This window comes from Salvelinus sp. IW2-2015, linkage group LG6.2 (genome assembly GCF_002910315.2).
Source record: "Salvelinus sp. IW2-2015 linkage group LG6.2, ASM291031v2, whole genome shotgun sequence".
NCBI lineage: Eukaryota > Metazoa > Chordata > Actinopteri > Salmoniformes > Salmonidae > Salvelinus > Salvelinus sp. IW2-2015.
This window is the reverse complement of record NC_036846.1, coordinates 7652779-7668411: the sequence shown is the minus strand read 5'-3', so window position 1 is coordinate 7668411 and position 15633 is coordinate 7652779. Positions and strand designations below refer to the sequence as shown.

General features: G+C 41.7%; 1 pseudogene; it reads right to left on the bottom strand.

The window, feature by feature from the left end:
* LOC111965507 (transcription factor COE3-like) overlaps positions 1-15404 on the bottom strand; it is a 114750-nt pseudogene extending 99346 nt beyond the window's left edge.
* Positions 15405-15633: the final 229 nt, after the last annotated feature.

The window sequence follows — 15633 nt, the reverse complement described above, 5'->3', positions numbered from 1 at the left end:
TCTAACCCCCCTCAGCAAAAGTCTGTGCTCCTGAGTTTTTTATTATTTATTGCGTTCCCGGTTGCAACTGCCGAGCTCTTCTCGCTCCCGCTGCCTTTTTCCTCTAGGACAACAAGGAATTCTCATTCACAAACAAATTAAATATCAGCCATGATTGCTTGTCTTTTATTAGCTATGCAACAGAGTGTAAATATGACATAAACATGACAGGGGTATTCAAAAAGGATCATGGAAAATGGCTAGTTGCTTTGCTCTTTCTTGCCTGTAATTGTGTCAGGCTTCGGTGTTTTCTCACCGTTTCTGTGTGCTTTAAAAATATATACTACATATTTAGGTTACTGTTGAATTGTACTGAACACCAACCAGTTGAGTCTTCTGTCTCCTCTCACGATGTGGTCTCAAAACAAAATCCATGCCAACCGGTCTAAGCAGTGCGCTTTCAATGAGCACAGATCAGTGTTAAAATTTCAAGTCTTTCCCCCGATGACCAAAACAGACTTTAGGATTTGGTGGTCGTCAAATACTATTCCAGATGTGATAAGGATTATCACTTATGTTAGTGTTGTCTTTTTTATTTAATGTTGTTTTTCCTGGAAGTGATTAAACGAATCTGTCCACAGAGAGTAGTGAGAAGAGAGAGAACTCTGCAATATGTTTGGAGGGATTATCATGGTTTTACCGTTACTGTAAAGAAGCTGTAGTCTGTAATGGATGCCGTTGTTGGTCTTCTCTCCATTGTACTCCTGAAAGAGTCAAAGACAAGCACAGAAAATTATCAAAATGTCTCTCAGCTTTTGAGGTGACACCTCGAACCAAAGGCAACTCACTGCAACCCACTGCTGTTTTGTACGTAATCCAATATCTCAAAACAAAATTAACAAACTGAAAAAAAGGAACTATGCCTTCCTAATCTACGCTCATCTGCCTCAATCTACTCTATCACTGAAAATGTCCAACGAGACCAACATCCCAGTCCTAATCCAAGCAGATGTTGAGCCACAAGTCCTAATCTTGATCCCAACTCCTATGTCACGGGGACTTCCCAGACAAATACTGCATCCACAAGTAGAGATCATCTGAAGAGGAAACTTAAATCCCATAAGAGGCCAATGAACCAACCAGCATTGTTATTTGCTGTTATAACACTGTTATTACCTTGAGGTTTCATTTTAGGTCAAATGAATTTGCAATTAGAAGGTTGTTAGTTAAGGTAAATCACAGTGCCCGTGTGTCCACAATAATATGTCACTCTAATAATGGTATGCAACTGAAAACATATTAATTAATGTGAACCTTTGTGATATCTACTAGATTTTTATAATCAGGAAGACAATTCTGGGGATTAATGTCTTTAAAAACACAATATTATTCCCATGAACCCTGAGGATAATCCACACCATTCTCTGATTGAGTTATACTTCTGAAGTTGCTAAACCCTTGCTATTTTAGAGTACTTGGCTAGGCCCAAATTCCCACCGCAGGGCCATAGTGAGATACAACATGGAATCTTAATCTTTCCTCCAACTCCCCTTGCTGACACGCACACAACAAACCAGCTGCCTAACTGTTGTATCGTCCAGCCAGGAATAAATCAAACAGCAACGACAAAAGGGCAAACTTACGTAGGAACTAAAACAACACTGTGGCTGAGGGAAAAACAACACTGTTACCACAACGATACAGAGAGATGCCGTAAGAGAGAGGAGACATTGCCTAGGTGACAGTGGCCTGTTAGCTTTGGTCGCCACGGTCACCGATGACCTCTGCTTCCAGGTGGGCCAAGTCACTCTCACTGATCTTGTGTCACCTCTTCAACAGGCAGGCACCAGGAGAGAGGCCACATCCGCTCCCCTCTGTCTCTCTCTCCCACTCTCTCTTCCTCTCTGTATCCCTCTCTCCCTCTCTCTTTCTCTCTGTATTTCTCTCCTTCCCCTTCGCTGAGCGGTGCCAAATGTGCCGTGGAGTCTTGGCTGGGGCCCAGGGGCGGGCTGGAGGTCAAGGCAGAGGTGAATGGGCAGGGAGGACGGGAGGAGTGACCATGCCAGCTGGCCGCCGTCCCTCCTGACCGTGGGCGGAGCTGTTCTCTGTAACCTTTTACTGAGAACAACCCCCCGGCAGCACGACAGAACAGCCCAGGCGGCAGGTAGAGAAGTGGGTTACCATTACCACTGAGAGCACAGGTACAGCTGAACAATACAATAGAACACAGACAGATAGGTAGCCATACACTCATAGAAAAGAGTCTGTAGACAACAAAGGAATGTACAAGAAATGACATTTCAAATGACTGCTTAAAATGAATACAAAGGGTTTTCAAATATGCCGTTCATAAGAGGATCATCATATTTTCTCTTTATCTTGTATTGTTTAAATAAAATGTGATTTAAAAAAATAGATGTAACCTCATCATCAAAATTCCTTAAATAAAAATAGTACCTTTAATGTCTGATTTAAAACTGAATCAAAACTGCTTTCATTCAAGCTTTTCTGCCTTCTGCTCATCACTGCCCCCCAACAGGTTCTTTGGAAACTGCAAGTGCTTCTATATCTGAATGATTTCTATGCACAACCACCTCTCTGGATGTCTAGATTACAATCTTTCCATGTTTCAGTTATTTCCAAGTTTTAGTTTTTGTAAGAAATCTCAAAAGCTTTTCTCATGAATGTACTTTCTCAAAATACTTTGAATTAGTATTGAATGACTTACAAAAAATACTTACAATATGGAACTCAGTTAAATAAAAACATACAACATCTTTATTTATGAGGTGGACATAATCAGTATATGTTGTACATAAAGTATATTATCTTACATTTTATTTGTAAAATTCTTACATTTTTTTTGTAAAATTAAGTTGATGAAATTCTAATAAATTGAAATCAATATAATCAAATGAGTGTATATATAATATAATATAATTCTGTTCAATAATATCATAATGCAAAGATATAGAATTCATACAAATGTAATTCACTAAAGAAATGCATTACATTACATTGCAGCGTATATAATAAATCAATTAACAATATAAGGAAAGAATATTGATCTTGACTTGACATGAAGAAAAATGAATGTGTCCACAGTTTGTGTGCTACACGTTCCATGTTTCAGAGCATCACTGTGCTATAGCGCTGATCCCAGCGCCAGTGCCACCCTTTTATCCCCAATGCCAGCTATACCTGGCACACACGCCCTCCTCCCCARTCCCCTTTGTGTGTGTTGGTCTTACTTTGTCTTTCTCCACAAAGTCTATGTAGGAGGTCCTCTCGATCTCCACGGGCTGGCCCTGTCGGTCGTACAGCGCCAACACAAAGTGGAAGAAGTTGGATTTGCGCAGGTTCGAGGGGGGCTGTTTTTCATAGTGAGCCCGGGCCAGACCTACACCGCTATAGATAGTAGAACGACAGAGAGGGGGATAGGGGGAGAGAAAATGGGAGCGAGAGGAGGGTGACATTTGGTTAGTACTGTGGAGACGAGGGCCACCATAGCAATTCTAAACACAGCAGGCTCTATTCAATCACAAGCTGTTTCTGTGGGTAAAACAAATGCTGTTTACTGTGTGAAACAAAAAGAAAATTGCACGTGTAGTATTCCAATAATTCAAATATGCTGCCTTGCGAAGAAGAAACCCTGGAGTAGCTGTGATTGAATAGGGCCCAGAGTCCTGATAATTATTACTATACAGTCATCGCTTTCATTTAAAGAAACCTACACTTTGAGGTGCTTCAAAACATTTGAATTGTTCTGACAAGAATCAATCTTCATCAGGTCAACACCTACTACATCAATACCAACTACCCCCAAAAAACCAACATCTCTCGAAACAAAATGCATTATACTACAACACAAATGAGGAAAAGAAGGAGAGAGCAGTGGAGTCGTGAGAGAGAGAGAGCGTGATAAATGAAAGGCACTTGGCCCTATGTTCACGTTCGCTGTGTGTGCCACGCGTTCCTTTGTGTTATTTGTCTCCTCGACCACCTCAACAATGTGATTTTTGGCTGGGTAGCGGGGACCCCAGAAGGCAGCGTCTGCCTCTGTTCGTGCCAAGCGCTGTGGGGCACCATTCGACTTGGCAAACGCGCCACTCCAGTTTTCCCTGACCTGTCAGTCAAACTCACTCCACTTTGCCCTGCCTCCCCTGGGCCTGAAAAGTAAAAGACCTCCACACACTAGGCGTACGCAGACACACACACACTCAACCCTTTTCACGATTGTTTTAGAGAGGGAGGATGTCTGCTAACACGTAACCCATACACTGCTAACCAGGGTTGGAGTTCATTTAGATTAAAAGTGAAATGTTGAAGTTAATGCCAATTCAAAGGTGACATGGTGTCGAACAGATGATGAATTAGAATTGAAAAGGTTTCACAGCTTTGGATAGGAATTTAAATTGAAGGTTTATGACAATCTGAATTTAATTCCATTGGTTTTGGAGAGAGAGGGAAATGATATCTAGAAGAAGCTGAAATGGTGATGTTGCTACACACAATGCTTCTTGACCTGTCACTAATAATGGCAGATTGTAGTGACAGAATAGAGCCATTTGAGATGCCCAAAGACACAAACATTGATATCCACTCACAACAACAAAAATGTGTTGACACTACACAGACAGAAACATACAAAATAAACCAAAACCGGAAACAAGCATTAACATATGTACTGGTGAAATAATGGTGCTGAATCATGTCTTCATGTGAAGAAAATAAATGACAGGAAAGATTGCAGTGTGTCAACCCAGTGAAATGGACTGATTTACTTTACAGGTACCTTGTGCATTTCCACATGTGCTCTAAAAGACTGTGCATAACTGCTCTACGCCATGGAGGGAAAGCTACTCTTTGAGTAAGATACCTCATGCATCTCTGCGCATCTCATAGCTTCAAAATAAACCKATTTTTTGATCATAAAATCGATTCCTCATTCAGGAAAATGTTCAAGGATACATGAGCGTAATTGCTTTTTAAACGCAAGGACAGATCCAAACATATAAACAAACGCTTGCAGACGGCTATAGGGGCTCTATTGTTAAATCAATGAAACATTGAAATATTATAATGCTTTGGTACCAATCTCTGTTCACCTCGGTGGCTGATATTTCATTTATCTACACTAACTCAACAAATAACCATGCTCAATAAGAGATTCCAAACACAAAGCAGTTATGTAAAAATATTTATTCATGTGCTGCATTTGTCTTGGGGGGCGGAGAGATTGTTTTTGGAAAGCTGCCTGGTTGCTTTCTCTCTGCGCTCATGGATATATTCCCCAGATGCTAGATTAATACAGGCGTGACCTTTCTGCACCCCTATTACCAATGCTTAATGCCTCATTTGTAACCCAGTTTGTTGAAAGCTAATTCCTGGACTCTGAGTTCTGAAAACGCAAAGACAGAAGGTTGCACAAGGGAGGATGGAGTTTTACATTGGGGGGGAGATGTGAGATAAAGAGAGAGAGAGAAAGCAAGAGAGAGAGAGCGAGAGAGCGAGAGAGCGAGGCTAGCTAGGGCCAATCTGAAATCATGGTTTCTGTGCTACTAAATATTAACTGTGTGACCGATGGGCCCTTTTTCCTCTCTAGCATACCCTCCTTACAAAACCTAAAAAAACGTATCTTTTTTGTGTTTCCCAAGCCTAAAAATTTAACAAAAAAGGGGGAAATCCCATGATTTTTTTAACTGAATTATCTGACACAAACATTTGGTGACCGTACTACTGACTGTACTACTGCCATGGCCTACATAGTAATCCTAATGTAAACAACCACAACAGTATACTTACCTACCTATAACAATGAAAACAAGACTTGAGCCATATCACTTCCCACAATATCAGTTCCCACCTCCAACTACATGTATAAACCCCCCTTCGACACCATTACCCCAGTTCCGAAGCTACGCCAGAACATTGGGGATACGTTGAGAACTCCAGCCACAGCGGTTGTGCCAGAGCCAGTCTCAGCACATTCAGATCTCTCCGCACTCCATCGACACAGAAAGCTTGTTAGCGTTATTATTTCAATTATGCTAATTACAGCCGCATCCATTTATGCTTGGCCGCGGCGGCCTGTAGTGCACGGCAGTGGCACTCAATATAATAAAAAGAGTATTGATGGCACACAGGTTTCTACTACGGAGGCTGGGTTTAAATCAGAGGCCAACAGACAGACCGACAACAAATACAGCTAACAGCTCTTCTGACGGAGCTCCACTCTACATGTGCTTTGACACTTTCCCACTGTAAACGCTGAAGGGGAAGATCACGCGTGATGCCGTAACTGTCAGGTTGTCCACTCTCAACACAATCATCTGACACCTAAAGCCTATGTACATTCTGTGGCTGATATTAATGCTCCAAACAGGACAGTACGTTTACTGAATTAGTCGTTTTAACATGGGCTGGTACATTTGATATAAAGTCACTAGAGAAGGGTTCCCCAACTGGCGGCCCACGGGCCGGATTTGGCCCGCTGGTGGTTTTATTTGGCCCCCCAAGTTTTCTGAGCAAAAATCTAATTAAACAATAATTTTTGGTGTTGTATAATTGTCATTGTTGGACATAAACTACTGTAAAAACACCAGGAAATCAGCTCCAAGTGATTTTCATTTTGGAAATCTGTTCCCAAGTATTCTTACGCATAATAAAAACACAAATGATTATGTTTCAATCAAATATGATATCTGTTTGGGTTTCTTACGGTTAATTTGCAGTCTTCAAATTATTTGGAATTATGTTCAGGCCCCCCAAGAAATCTAGTTGATGATCCCTGCACTAGCGCATTCAACAAGATTTTGACTAGTGGTTTTAACGACTATAAATTAATGGTTATCAATAAAAAATTCAGTACAAAATTCTGAGAATAATTTTACATCTTCCAGAAATTATTATTTTTAAAGGTCCGGCTTTCTGCCATGCAGCATTAGTCAAAGCATGCAGGCTTCGGCAGTATTGGCTTAATGCAATGCAGCAAATTCTAATTATGATAAATGAAAAATGTAACCCAGGGCTGAAGTATTCACAGCTAGAGGGCCTGCACACTTCCGGGAAATAGATATTAAACACTGAGAATCCTGCTCTGAGATGATCAACTAATGAACATGCAGGAAAAGGGCCCTGTCAATATACTGGACACTGTTGACTGTAATGTGTGTGTCCGTGCGTGTTTGCGAATAAACGTATGCAGTTGCATGTGTGTGTGTGTGCATGTACGTGCATACAAATATATTGTTCTGTGTAATAGTACCCATGAGCATCTGGTAAATCTTCCAGATTTTGGCTTTAAGGGAGCGATCAGTGGTTTCCCTCCCCACCGCCTCACCCTCCCCTGGGTAGAGAGCGTCCCCTGTGCCACCAGAGTGGGCACCGTGGACACGGCCCTGCACCCCTCCAGCATTAATCAGCTGGGTGATGGGGTGTGACCGACCCGAGCGGCGGAGTCTTTAACCAGCGCGGCCGGCTGCTTCCTACAGGACGGCCTAATGAGCCATAATCCATCGCTTGTTTATACAAATGGGATGCACGTAGAGTATTAAAAATCTCCTCTCTCTGGCCTACTGCCACTGTGTTAATCTAATAAATAGTGGAACTGTAAATCTCACAACCTCTGTGGTGGTTATACGGCCACCCCTCTCTGGGTTGCTACTTGGTTTGTCCCTGGAGTGGACAGTAGGTGACGAAGCTATAGGAGGACTAACACAGAGAAGATGTTGAGTATAAAGCCAAGGACGAAACCAAAGGAGATAGTAAAAGGGGAAGATATCAGAATAGAACAGCATGGAAAACCAATGCAAGGAACATTGACCTATCTAGATGTTTCAGACTTACACTAATTGCATCAGCAAATGTTGGGGGGGGGTCACATGAATATATGCACATGCTGGTGTGTGTGTGTGTGTGTGTGTGTGTGTGTGTGTGTGTGTGTGTGTGTGTGTGTGTGTGTGTGTGTGTGTGTGTGTGTGTGTGTGTGTGTGTGTGTGTGTGTGTGTGTGTGTGTGTGTGTGTGTGTGTGGTGTGTGTGTGGTAAGGAAGAGTGTAATTTATGCAGCCGATACACAATTACTCTGGCATACATTGCCCAGTCAGGGATGTAGCACCGCTCCCTCCTAGCTCTTGTTTGGTTAGCTCTCATTAGCCGTGTAATATGAGCTAATGAGAGAAGCCTAAGAAACACAGCAGGAGGACAGCCCTCGCCTGTGTCTGTCTGTCTGTCTGTGTGTGTGTGTGTGTGTGTGTGTGTGTGTGTGTGTGTGTGTGTGTGCGTGCGTGCGTGCGTGCGTGCGTGCGTGCGTGCGAGCGTGTACCCTCAGTAGGCAGAATGGACAGTCTCAGATGCTTTCAGTCTGGAGTTCTGTCATCTGATGAAACCTATCACCATACCCACTTAGACATCTCCTCTCTTCTTCTCTCCCCTCTCACAATATAGTACCAACCATTTAACATTACCCACATATTGCAGGGTTGTTACACAGCCACAATGCTTTGCCTTGGGAAATCCAAACAAAAACAAATGCACCATCATGGAAAACAAAATCATATACTCACTTGACGGACCAAATCAACTTTGTTTTTGCAGACAAAATTGTTTACATTTTTTTACAGAAGATTTGCTAAACATGGTTTAAAGGTTTCTGGCAGGCCAAACTTTGAGAAGTGAGAGCAGTAGTCTAGTCCCAACAAACTATCCCATCCCTAGCAATGGGCTGATCATAGTAGAACATATGTCTGAGCAATCTCACTATGCTGTTTAGAATTCAAAAGCTAGTGCAGGATTTGGCCAGTCAGGGTTATAAACCACTGAGCAACCCAATCTCACAATCTCACAATCTCACAATTGAAAGTGTCAGTCATCAGAAAAGAGATGTCGCTATATGTAGAAGAAGAATACATCCTTTCTCAAGGAAAAAGGGATTGAAAAATCCCAGTTTACACATTGTTTTTGCACCTCAGCGATGCAAAAGCCACTCTTCCCTTCCACTCATCCTACTCATCTAACCTCCCGAGTGGTATTTGAAATCACTAGAGACTTACTGCATCAGAAAAGTAGAAACGACTATACTAAACAAAGTAGTATCTCTTCAAAGAACATGAAATACTGTAAAGTGGATTTGAAACGTCACTGGCTTACAAAACCATCCAGACAAGTCTGCAGCTCATGTAAACACCCACACAGAGCTGTGTGTAGATCCACGGCACAACTGTTTTTTACACTTACAATACATGATCCCGTGTTGCCCAGTCGGCAGAGCGTGGCACTTGCAACGGCAGGGTTATGGYGATGATCCCCATGGCCAATAAAAATGTGTCCACTTACAGTAAGTCGCTCTGGATAAGAATGTCTGCTAAATGACTKAAATGTTCAAATGTACTAATTGGTACACTCACACATGTTGTGCAAAATGGCAGAAACACTGCTCCCGTTTTCCCGAACTGTAAAAATAGTATCACCCAGTCAAAACACATCCGTCTAATTGTTTGGTAATTGCAGTAAGACAACTACACCGCTTTTAGCCAATGGGGTAATGTTTCTCTGAGCTGACTGTGTAAATTAAAAATGACACACACAATTAGTGTTCGTAAATGAAGATCAAACATCAACAGTTAGTCTGTTTTCTCAACCTGAACCAGTGTAACACTGATGATGGATACAGACATTGTGTTTAGTTCAAACCTAAATCCAAATCAAGACATGTGGGGAAACACTTACCTAACATTAACTAGGTGYAAAAAATCTGTCGATGTGCCCTTGAGCAAGGCACTTAACCCTAATTGCTCCTGTAAGTCACTCTGGGTAAAAGCGTCTGCTAAWTGACTAAAATGTAAAATGTAAAAATATTGCCCAGTCCATCATTGGACAACAACTTTTACTCTATCAAGACCTCAGTCATATGTTACTTTACAGCACACACCAAAAACTCYATAAAAAGCTGTGAACTCTCATCTGCAGAAACACATAGTAGATCTTCACCTTGAGTTTTTCACTGTATGGTGTCAGCTATTTTCTCAGACCGCAATAGTATTTTTTACTAGACTTTCTCCCTGTCCAATGTTTGCTACAGGTTTAGCCGTGGCGCACCTGCCCCTAGACTGCGAATCAAAGCAGCACCCTGGTCCTCACAACACACATACCTCTGCAAACTTCATGAGTGGGCCACAGCTGAAACCATTAGCTGGTCACTGGCACACTTCTAATGGGGGTCATAAAGAAGGTGGCTTTGCAGAAGCCAACTAATTGTTTGCACGTTTAGGGGCAGCTGGCAAGAAACACTTGTTTCTGTTGCGGGATCCAATGAACTGGTGGCAGAGACGCGGTGGCTGAGATTTAGCAGTGTGAGACGAAGAGAAGGCTAAGTCGGGTGTCTAGATATATTTAAGCGAGTCGCCGTGGTGTCACCGCCGTGCAACGTGTTAGAGAGAATTCACAGGAACACGCTGCAACAGGGMGAATGCACTGTGGGTGTCTTGTTTTAACTATCTGACACTTCTCCACAAGGCTCAGTAACATTTAGTTGAATTTAATAGAGGGAAGAGGGGAGAAATGCCCATTTCACAATAACTCTATTTTGCTCTCTAAAAATAAGAAATAACAGGTCTGACATGTTCATTGACCTGAGTGATTGTGAATGATGATCGCTTACAGTGAACCTTGGACCAAAATCTCTCCCAAGATGACATGTGGTGATGTCAAGTATATGAATGACTGCCACCCAGGACAAATATGTCTGTCTGTACAAATGTGCTTCTCCTTCCCATATGCCTGGGGCCAATGGGCAGTATTGTCTCCATATTCTGAGTCCAGTGACTGGTGATGATTGAGGCAGTGACGGATTGAGCTTTGGATATAGAATCCTGGGCTATCAGTCTCCCCGGTCACTCACACTGAACACTAAACACTCAGTCTTCTGCTAAGCTTGGGAACCTGCACTTTATTAAGTTCCCCCCTCCTCTTAGCAGACAAAGACAGGGTCAACATAATTCACTTTGCTCGATTTTACAGTGGCAACTGGGGAGGGTCAAGTGAAATCTGTTCCCCAGTTGTGCAGTCCACTTAGTCACACACACACACACACCCCTCTTCTCCCCGCTTCAGTGGAATTGCTGTTTTGGGAGATAGATCAGGAGAGGCAGTTGTGGTGGGCATAGGCTAGGGGAGTGTCTCTAAAAGTGACCCATTTACGCATTCAATCAGCAATGCCACTTTACTATCCATATCAGATCTATCCACGACCACATCCGAGCGCTAAACAAAACTATTAGTCTCCAGTTCCGTTTTTTCAACACTGTGTCACAAGCAAATCTAGAATGTACAGTACAGTTCCAGAACCCAGAGAAGGCCAGAGGCTCTCCAGAGTACTTTTCCCTTACCCCCTAAAAATCTACTTGACCTACACGCACAAGTGCAACTACTTACTGCAATGTAACTTGACATACAGAATCTCACTGTTTGGGCATTGCCCCTCAAATGAGTTTTGGTGAATGTGTTGTTTTATCAAACTTTTTGTGGCATGGTGTTCGTTGGGTAGGGGTAACTCTCAACGTGTCAGACCTCAAATGGGCGGAGCTTCATCTATAGATGTGTTGACGGCTAGACTTCAGATTACTTGTTCATGAGAGTTAAATATTTACTCAACAATTTACATGGCAAAATGACACGGACACATTGCATTGCAATGGGAAGCAGTAAACCACAATCATCCAAACCAAGAGACGTAGCCTAGTTTAAATGAAAATGTTCATGTCATTACACATAAAATAACATGTTGTCTGGTGATCTATGCATKATCTTGTTACGCACTGGGAAGGAGAAATATCTGACTAATTGCTTTAAAAAGAAAATACAAAATATGATAAAATCTTAGAGCAAATGGTCTCAGATAATGATTTTTGAACACAATTCAAATAGTTTCTGCCAACAATGTCATATCCAGTGTAATAACACATGAATGTACTGCCACTACTAAAAGCCACCTGTCTTATTTTTGCAATATCTTAATCTAGATAAGTGTGCGTTTGACATTTTCAATATTTTCTATAATATAAAGTGATGCACTTTAACACTATCAAATAAGTTATCACCATATAGTCAATAACAGTTCATGCAAATTGAAATGTAGCTACACTTGGCAAATTACTGCAACTGTCAACCAGTACTGATCAATAGTCTTTATACTGTTGATCACCTGACAGTAATATTCAAGTATGAATTCTCTTTGTGTTACATGATAAATGTGTGACACATGAGTTTAATGCATTTCAGTTCCATTAAGCATAATGGGAAGCAGTATTCAGAGCACACCAACTATTAAAACTGACATGCTATGTGGATGGATATCCAACAGACAGGTCTATTTTTTCCTCAAAATAAATAAAGGGAAATTGTGAACGCATGAAAGACAGTTTGTGGACTCACGAATGTATTGACACCGTAAGAAAACCAGCTTAAACTACATGGCGACGATGCGCCTACCCGTGAGCACCGGACGTGTCAATTGACCCGCTTATCCGACTTGAACTCCCGGGTGGATGTGTGTGTGCGACAGAATGACAACTAACACAGGAAAAACGTCTTCATCCTAGTTCATGAAATGCTTAATCTCTTGACCTCTTGTTTCATTTGAAACGTGCTGATGTTGTCTAACATGACACCACACCACCACTCCCGGCATCCRGATGGACTGGGGGTCACTTAAACGATACTCTAACTCTGAGCCTATTTGGTAGTTTCATCTTGCCTGCTCAAAATGCAATAAGAAACGAATAGCATTTTGAGCATGTAAGATGGTAAACGTAGGCTACAGTAGGATATGCTTGCTCTTGTTACCCTTTTTGTGTTTTTTTATAGTTCAGGCAACCAGATATGACAACTGTCGGCAATGTGCACGCAGGGCATCATAACATATTTCCGATGCCAACAATCGACACCCAAACATTAACCTCAACTGAGGGGCTAGCTACAGTTTTGTTACATTTTATTAGTGTATAAAATTGTATTATCAATAGACATCACAAACACAGGTCTCATAATATGTTATAGCCTTTGCTGTATGTATTAATGCAGGGGCCAGGGCATGCTAGTCGTGACAATTTTTTCCATGATGACAACTTTGGATGGTAATGGTAAAAGATTTTCACACAAACYTTAAAAGCGAAAAGTAATTTGTCAGTATGCCTATATAGAATTATTATCCGATTTAAAGAAGCTCTACATTATTTCAGGTCAGTTGAAGTAATTTATTTTAACACTGAGTGAAGCCAATCAATTTCTCGCCAACACTCACATCATCAATATTTCTAGGTGATATATAGCTTAATACGTATTATTAATATTATACACACCATGCTTTTTGTGTTTTTACACCAAATACTGTTCAATAATTCAAGATTTAATAAATTCAAGTTTAATTATGAAATAATTTAAATTAGAAAATAATCAATTGTATTTATTAAGATCTTAAAACTGTGCATTTAACTGAATTCTACTTTGATCTCCTTAAAACAACACTTGTAGATAGGCCTAGCTTAATTAATACAAAATTAAAACAATTCTTATTGTGTGCTAGGCCTACAGTGGACCTGTTAACATATTATCAATCTTCATTCACGTCCATAACTTACAAAAGCGCACYTACGTCCATAAGAGATCAACAGGGCCACAACTGCAGGATACACAGATGCTGTTCATCMTATAGCCTAAATTAGTCATATTCAATTGAATGTGTCCGGGTAGCCTATACTTTAAAATGAGATCAAACAAGCTGGTTTGATTACGTTGCTTATACGAATTATAATTTGGGTCAACAATTTGTCTAATATTTTAATGCATGCAACTTTACGCATAGATCAGATATACATCTGATAATTACATTCTAAGTTATTAATAGCCTACATGGACATCCACGTTATCATCACAAAACCTTGCAGCCGCCTGTGACGTTGGCGATTATTTCTGTAAGCCTTTCTTTCACAAACCAACTTCTGCATGTGGGACAGCTGCAAACTCTTCGAGGTGCTCTTATTGTTTAGCCAACACTTAGTATAAGTGAAAATTGTGTTTTACATTATTCCACGCATGCGCGGGATATACAGTATGATGACGTTCTATTAGATGGCACATGCACATTGTAAAGTTTGAGTTATTTGCTAATCAGAGTCAAGAGTTTTCAGTACCAGCAAATTTGTTGGAGCTCACTCAGCCATATAGCTGATATGAGTCACCTAACTGTCAACCAGTGCCTGCGTGCCTGAAATTGAACGCGGAGCAAATAGTTAGCCCATTTGTCACATGAGGGGAGGTATAGATTACCGTTACAGATATCTATTAATCTAGGTGTTGACTAAAGGATCATGGTCTATTGTACAAAATGATGCAAGGTCTCATTGTGAAAGCGCATCTTGAGCAATGTCCTCCATTCCATTCTACACTCTTAGAGATGCTATAGTCTATTTACACATGGTACATGTTTAACAAGTATTGGGGCACCAAGTCTAAAGAGCTATTTTGCGAACAGGTGCAGGATACAGTAGGCTACTTTAAATGCATAATATTTGGGTCTTTACCGATGGTTTACACTTGGGAACGCATAGGCTACACTCGTACGTTGTCCGGCAAACTACACCGAACTGTCAGCATCATGTCCAGCGATTATCATATGTGCATATCTAGTTTATGTTTACCTTTGTGCTGCTGTGTTCGCGTCCAATATCCCCGCGCTCTGCATCCAAGAGCGGACCGGTGTCATGCCACTCGTGAGCGGTTCCTCTTTCATGGTCAAGGCTCCCCGCGGGAGGCTGTCCTGGATGGAGAACATGAAAGTAACCTACTGGGATCTCTCTCTCTTCACCAAATCACGCTAAATAATCCTCCAGTTCACTCAAAGCAAGGCCACCTGGATTAACGACGAGCAACTGAAACGGGAAGAATCTTCCCCAAAGTGCAACAAGGGGAAAGCGATAGCGGTCCTTATCCAAAGACGAGCGTCGTATCCCTTTGGGTTTTCCGCTTTATTTTAAATTCCAACCTCAGTTCAGTTCGCTCAAGCTTAACGGTCTGAAGTTAAAAGAGGGTGGAGAGAGGGCGAATGATAGAACAGTTAAGCATCTCAAAGGAAAAGAAGAAAAGAATCAACCGGGATCTAGGAGACCTTTTCGTCGTGAGGAAAGAGAGGGGAGATGCCGAAGTTGATCAGAAGGCGAACAAACGCGCACCGGATTGTGAAATGAAAAGTGGGATAAAACAAGCGAGTGCTTCAAAAAGGAGTAAAATGAAATGATTACCAAACAAGAGGGAGGGACGGACCATGGAAGATTTGCTCTCCCAGGGGAAAAGTGGGATTGGGTACCAAGAAATCTCATTCCCTCCCTCCCAGTCTCTTTATCCTTCCTCTGTCCCAGCGGAGCGCACCTTCTCTCGGGTTCGGAGGCTCTAGTGCTCTCAGGGGAGGGGGTGATGGGGGGGTGGGGGRGATGACGACTAGCATGGATTTGACATGGGCGGAGACTAGTCCTWATAAGGAAAAAATCATTTACGCGTCAATCGCAGATCTGGCTWCTCATTGGCGTAGGTCATCCATTACGTCATTTTTTGAATTCGCGGCAAAAGCTTTCGGCGTGTTTACCCACAATTTTGCTGGGCTG